Source organism: Aedes albopictus, chromosome 2 (genome assembly GCF_035046485.1).
Source record: "Aedes albopictus strain Foshan chromosome 2, AalbF5, whole genome shotgun sequence".
Classification (NCBI taxonomy): Eukaryota; Metazoa; Arthropoda; class Insecta; order Diptera; family Culicidae; genus Aedes; species Aedes albopictus.
The window spans coordinates 412,334,621-412,341,413 of record NC_085137.1 but is presented as its reverse complement, the minus strand read 5'-3'; the positions used below and the strand labels follow the sequence as shown (position 1 = coordinate 412,341,413).

General features: G+C 38.9%; 1 protein-coding gene across 1 annotated transcript in view; it reads left to right on the top strand.

Annotated features, from left to right (window-relative positions):
* LOC134288479 (uncharacterized) overlaps window positions 1–6,793 on the top strand; it is a 429,933-nt gene that overhangs the window by 62,645 nt on the left and 360,495 nt on the right. The window lies entirely within an intron of this gene.

Sequence of the window (6,793 nt, the reverse complement as noted above, 5' to 3'; positions counted from 1 at the left end):
AACATGAGTGTGTGCGTGTACATGCAAATACGTACACGGAAATGGTAGCATCGCATGCACACTCATGCATGATGTTGTTCCCTGAAGTCGTTTGTGGCGCTAGTGTGATTGTAGCTCCCAAGGTATATGGAGCAAGAGGGTAGATGTCTGTCTTGTTATTAGCCGTCTTCGGTTGAAGAGAAGTGTTTCGTCAACCCAGGTGAAGCACCAGATAGCATGAAAACAGAAAGAGAGTGAGAGAGATGTGGATACAAAATGCATAAATAATAGTAATTCCGTGTATACTTTTATTTCTGAGTGTACACGGAACCGCCAAACTACCCAAAATTGAGTTCTTTTGACGCAATCCCATAGTTCCGCCCAATAAGCCAAATTTGAGTAAATCGATTAAACTCACACTACACGGTCAGAAAATTCACTCATTTTCGAGCTAAAGTGGGACAACTCAAAATTGAGTAAATTTTTTTTCCAGTGGTAGCGCTGGCCCAAGTGCGAAAATCTCATCAGTTTAAGCCGTATAATATTCTTGATGATGCGAAGAATATTATACGGCTTAAACCAGTTGGATTTTTGCACTTGGGCTAGCGCTATCGCTGGAAATGCAATTTACTCATTTTTTGAGCTGTTCCAGTTTAGCTCAGTTTTGTGTGAATCTTACTCATTTTAGAGTAACATTTTCTTAGCGTGTAGGTAAATTGCCTTTACCTCCAGCAAAAAAATATACTTAAGAGTAGGTAAATTCAATCCAAGACCCCCCCCCCCCTCATTCAACCCAAATTTGAGTATACCTACATTTACTCAAAATTGGCTTATTGGGCTCAAGGACCCCCATTGGGTAGACGTATCTCTGTTTGTTTTTGACAACATCGGTGGGGGAAAGAGGGAAAACAACCTAATTTTGGGTAACTAGTTTATTCGATATACTCTGCTTTGAGTAAAATCGACCCAAAAATTAGGTAGTTTGATTTCTCCGTGTACGTAATTTATGTTTAGTCCCTTACTGTCAGAGCTGTCAGATCAGTGTAACACGCTAATGTCGTTTTCGTTTTTGCGGTGGAGCTACACCGGTGCAGCACTTTTGCACCGAAAATGTTTGTTTTTGATTTTCGTGCTACACCTTTTCTGCACCGCTCATGATAGTGTAGCACTCAAAAAATCGAGAGTGTAGCGGGTGCACACCGTGTCCACCAATCAGCGTTGGCAAAGTTGTCAATATTTTGGTTTTTATACACGCACACCAATGCAACTGCACCGAAAATGTTCGTTTTTTCAGCGAAAAGTGTAGCACGAAGTGGTGTAGCACTGCCGCAAAAACGAAAACGACATAAATAAAATTTACACAAAAGGCAATTTACACGGAAAAAAATACACGGTTATGAATATTTATTGGGTACCGGACTGGTCACCGAAAATTTGATCGTTTTCTTTGGTACATCGAGGTCTTGAAATTAGTCTATGGTGTAAGCATCTAAGAGCACACTGCAAAAACTGTAAATATTTATTTTATGTGAAATTACACATTGAGCCAATCGTCCTTCCCACACATATATTTTATAACCCAAAATATAACTAACATGGTTATTATTTATTCTTTTGATTAGTTTCACAAATCATTGTTATATGTGATCACCTATAGCAAAAAAATATGTGTGTACACACATAATAACAATGTATAGAGAAACTGTGTTTGCATCAGTGTCTGTGTCAGCCGTCGGCCAAGCCGCCGGCGTTGCCCAAAGTGAAAAGATGGCGACAGAAACACGTTTACAAAATAATGTGCTGCGGAAGTTGCACTTCGTAGTGGAGTTATTTCTTTTTAAATCTTCGAAGTCCTATTCTCTGGAGCATGGAAGTTGTCCTCAATCGCATAAAATTGAAAAGTCTTTGGAAACTCGAGAATTCTCAGGAGCACAACTTTAAAACATCATCCGAAACCTGGTTCGGAACTGCAAAGTTGATCGATTGGTCACTCATCGACCAACTTTTTGGAGCAATACGATGTTTGAATGTTTCCAAATAAGCTGATTGCTGTGTTTTAAAATCATGTTAAGAGCTTTTTGGATCAAACTTGTAACATTATTTCCCGATAAAGTTATATTCTCTAATATAAAAACCATTTGAGTACATCTATTAAATGTATAAGTAATGTTATTGATTTTATTTGTTATTCTAAACTGTTTTTATGTGTGATCTCACATTAAAACGATAAATACCAAAAAATAATTCGTTATGTGTGCCACCCATAATCTTCATTTGTCCACACAAATTGCAAAAATTTATGTGTACAAAACATAAAATAATTGTTTGCAGTTTTTGCAGTGCACCTTTAACGGTGCGCTTCTATACCCCGTTTGTCAGCCCTCCATCATTGCAGCAAACTTTACCGGTCGCTGCTGGATGCGCTCGCAAAATAGTAGCGCTATGGGTGGGTGACCAAATATAGTAGCGGAACAGTTGCGCTGCTAAAAATTATATGGGTATATGACAGCCCTCCCGATACGAATCAAGGTGACTGATTTGATTGCTACCGGTGTGGAAAAGGGTGGTTAAGTCAAAATGGTAGCGCTGCGCGGGTTGCTCGAATAGTAGCCGCCGTTAATGTTGCTCTAAGCAGTCAGTGGATGCGGGGTGCGCAGTATGGCGGGGAGAAAATAGTGATAGCTGGCGAGTTTGCGATCTGGCTAGCCGATGGGTTTATTTATGTTTCCTTTCACTACACAGAGTTTCTATGCGGTTGTTAGGGGTTGTTTGTGAAAATTTTCTCTTGAGTCGGCATGACGAAAGTAAGTATTAATTCGTTTCTATGTTTTATATAACTATTTTTGATGAAATAGCTTACTTTGCATGCTTTTATTCAAACTCCTACTTATTTCAGTTTGCAAGTGATCCCCTGAATACTGGCCATACATACTGTTTGAGAGGAGTTTCAAGAAATCAGCCTGAAAATGCTGCGACGTGAGAATTCAGCTGTAACTGCTTGGCGTGCCAGAAGGAAACATGTCCAATTCATGTTTCTGCTTCATTCCTGGAATTGTTGCATTTTGCTTCTTAGTGCTCTTTGGTCAAATGTTGTTCCCGGTTAGGTTTCTGATACCCCTTCATAGAGCGCCAGGGGACGGAACGGGAACTTACCAGAAATCATTGCACAGGAGCATTCGTAACATGAAGAGTGTGGGATAGACGTTTGCGTACTGCTGTGAAAATTTTCAACTAATTTGATCCTCACGAAGTGTACACTGGGAAAAAAAATCTTCATTCCTTCTATGTGTCCGGGACATGGATTTTTGCAATGGGGTTAACAAATGTTTTCCATTAGTGCGACTCATACTTTTGATGAGGCACCATACAGCAGCGACTCATACAATTTAGAGCACATACTAATCATGTGCTAATTTGCCTGCGTAATCGGGTATTGGTTGCATATACTTTGGATGTGGTTTGGCACATGGATATTTGCCATTAGGTATGAGGCAATTTTCCTGAGTGTAGCATATATCTATGCAATCTAGCCGTATTTTTAATAATTTGGAACATTATTACTATACCGTAGAAACCATCACTCGAAACATTTGAAAATGTGACAGCGTTTGATGTATCTAATGCCCACACGCTAAGCTCAGTTTACCTTTTTTCCAAAAAGTGCACAACCGCAAATATGCGTAAATGATACTCAAATATAGGTAAACAAGACTCAAATATGGGTAGTGTGTACCTAAATATGAGTAATTGTAACCCAAATATGGGTAAATATTACCCATAAATGCGAATGTGCACTTTTCCAAAATATGAGTTTTATTTACTCATATTTGCGTAAAGTTTACGCATATTTGAGTAAAATTTACCCATATTTTAGAAAAATAGGTAAACTGACCTTAGCGTGCATGGCATCATAGATAATTAATACACAGAGAAACAGACGTCACACTCTCATCGCTTCCTATCGATCATCTTTTTAACGATTGATTCAAATATTCAGTAGTAGGTCGATTGACCACTCGCGGCGCTGGTATCGTTTTTGCTCCGGTTTGACGTTTGCTCACTACCGCCATCTAGTGGCGGCCCGGCCAAGCACAGTACATTTAGCATTGGGCGATTATGTTTTCGTGACGATGTTTTTTAATGAAATTTGTGCTAAGTGTTACGCTTGGTTTTACGTCGGCTGGGTCTAGGAGCTAAGCCTTAAATTACGACGCCCCACACCAGAGGACCCTACATATCGAACTCATCAACACATGGGCCGGGACCTACGGCTTTACTTCCTATCCGAGGGAAGGCGTGATCACAGATTTTATGTCTCAGAAAATCCCATCGGCGTCGACGGGTATTGAACCCCGACCAACTGAGGTGAGAGGCAACCACGCTTACCACTACACCACCGACGCCGACGTGACCAACATCCAGTTTGCCACGCCCATACAGCGTCAGTAGCAGTCCTACATGTGTCAAACCAAATTTTATAGCCAAAACAAAACATGCGAATTTTAAAATAATGGATTAAGCTGACACAAATTTCGATTTTCTCTTATATCACCCCCCCCCCCCCCTCTTGGAATTTTTTGTCAGAATTCGACATTTTGAGGGGGGGGGCACAAATAAATTATTTAAGAAACGAAAAATTGCTTAACAAATCCGATGAGTTTAAAGATTTGGCCTAATTGGGTTCTTTAGGGATATTAGGATTATTTCACAGACAAACAGACGTAACACTCTTCAAAACGGCTTGGCACATGCATTTAACGATCAATTCAAATTTCATTTGATTTGCGCGATCGTTCCACCAGATGCGCTAGTGTTCGATCGCTTTAACGTTTGCCAGTGTACACGTTGCTGAATGATACAAACGAAAATTACAGGCAATTTGTGTAGTAGTGTGCATGTCAGCAAAACGTCAAATCGAAATCCATCATGGCCGAAAGCGTCGCGCGCGGTTCTACCAACAGGTGGCAGTGTGCTCATGAAAATGACACCGGGCTAAAGTTTTTGATGAATTTCCTCTAAGAGTTACGTCTGTTTGTCTGTGATTATTCCATACACTGACAAAATTGCAAACGTAAATTTTATTTAACTAACAAATTTACAATTTATAACACTCCCCAATGATTAGTTTTAAATACACCAACATGAAAATCATAACCGTTTTATTACTGTGTATGCGGTTAGCTATAACACTTATGCACACCCCTTATGTTATTCATAACAGCGCAAACATAAAAGGTATTAATGCCCTGCTATAGTAAAAAATTATGTTTCTCCACACTTAATTTCGAAGTTTGACCGATTTGACCTGGACTCCTGTTCGGAAACAAAACAACAGGTTTCGCGCCAAAAGCAACGTTGGAAAATTGTTCGGCTAAGTCGTTTGAAGGTATCTATTAATAAATTTAACTACTTTTTTCCGTGAAATTTGTGTTAAAACTTTTAATTTTTATTCATTCTAGCTGTACCATTTCAAAAGGTAATAGGAAAAGCGAGTTCCGGCTGTTCCGGACCAGAAACTCGAAAAATTACCGGTGAATATAATCAACCGAAAAGTCACCGTAAAAAGTGAAGGTAATTATTGATTGGTATTACGCATTCCGTCGAGTGATATTTGTATTTAATTTTCAGCATCCTTTTATGTCCTCCAAAACTATAGACAAACACGCAGGATCAAATTTCAAACCAATGGTTGTTGCGCCCAAGGCTGCGCCGGAATGTTTCACATCTGTACCTTCCTCGATGCGCAGCATAAGTTACATCCCGTCGCCGGATTCTTTTTGCAGCATTCCCTGGAACGACGGCACATCCTCCTGTGGCCTTTCCACCAGCAGCCGGAATATAGGCCAGAATGTGAAGTTCCAGCATAATCATTGGTGCCAGGTTTCCAGCAGAACGGAGAAGGACAAATATTTAGCGATAAGCTGTAGTAGTGCAGAGTCTTGTTTCAATAAACAATAATATTTTGATAGTTGTTTGTTTTTGTTCGACCATGGATTGAATTTTAATTTTTATGTAAAACTGAGACATAAATGTTATATACCTCTTTTACATAAATATTATAAGCCTCACACATACATTTTATTTATCAAACTAATAAATTTTATATAACTAGAGACATAACTTTTATTAGTGAGAAATTTTATGAAATTTATGTTTCCGAACATATTTTTTAAAGGTAATGTCAAATTGCAAAAAATTATATAGTTTCACACATAATAGTTATACGGAAAATATCTTCAGTGTAGAAATTTGGTGAAATCCAAAATTTCATAATTTTTGGAGTCCGGGAACTATTTTTAAAAAATGCATTCAAAGTTTGTATGTTTTTTTTGTCCGGGTCGAACTGTCACTTAATCGATTGTACTGTCATTCTATCCACGAAAATTAAAACTGTTTTGTTAATTTACAAAAGTATTGGTATCCAATAAAATCACGTTATACTCAGAAAAATGAATTCTTTCGATTGGGCTATAGAAAATATCAATACATATTTCATTCACTGAATGTTCGATCCTAGCATCGCAGCAATCATTGACTGTAGTGCACAAGGTGGTGCATAAGAAATTTTTTTCATTCTAATGTCGTTTTCGTTTTTGCGGCGGTGCTACACCGCTTCGTGCTACACTTTTCACTGAAAAAACGAACATTTTCGGTGCAGTTGCGTTGGAGTGCGTGAATAAAAACCAAAATATTGACAGCTTTGCGAACGCTGATTGGTGGACATGGTGCGCACCTGCTACACTCTCGAATTTTTGAGTGCTGCACTATCTTGAGCGGTGCAGAAAAAGTGCTACACCGGTGCAACAAGAAAATC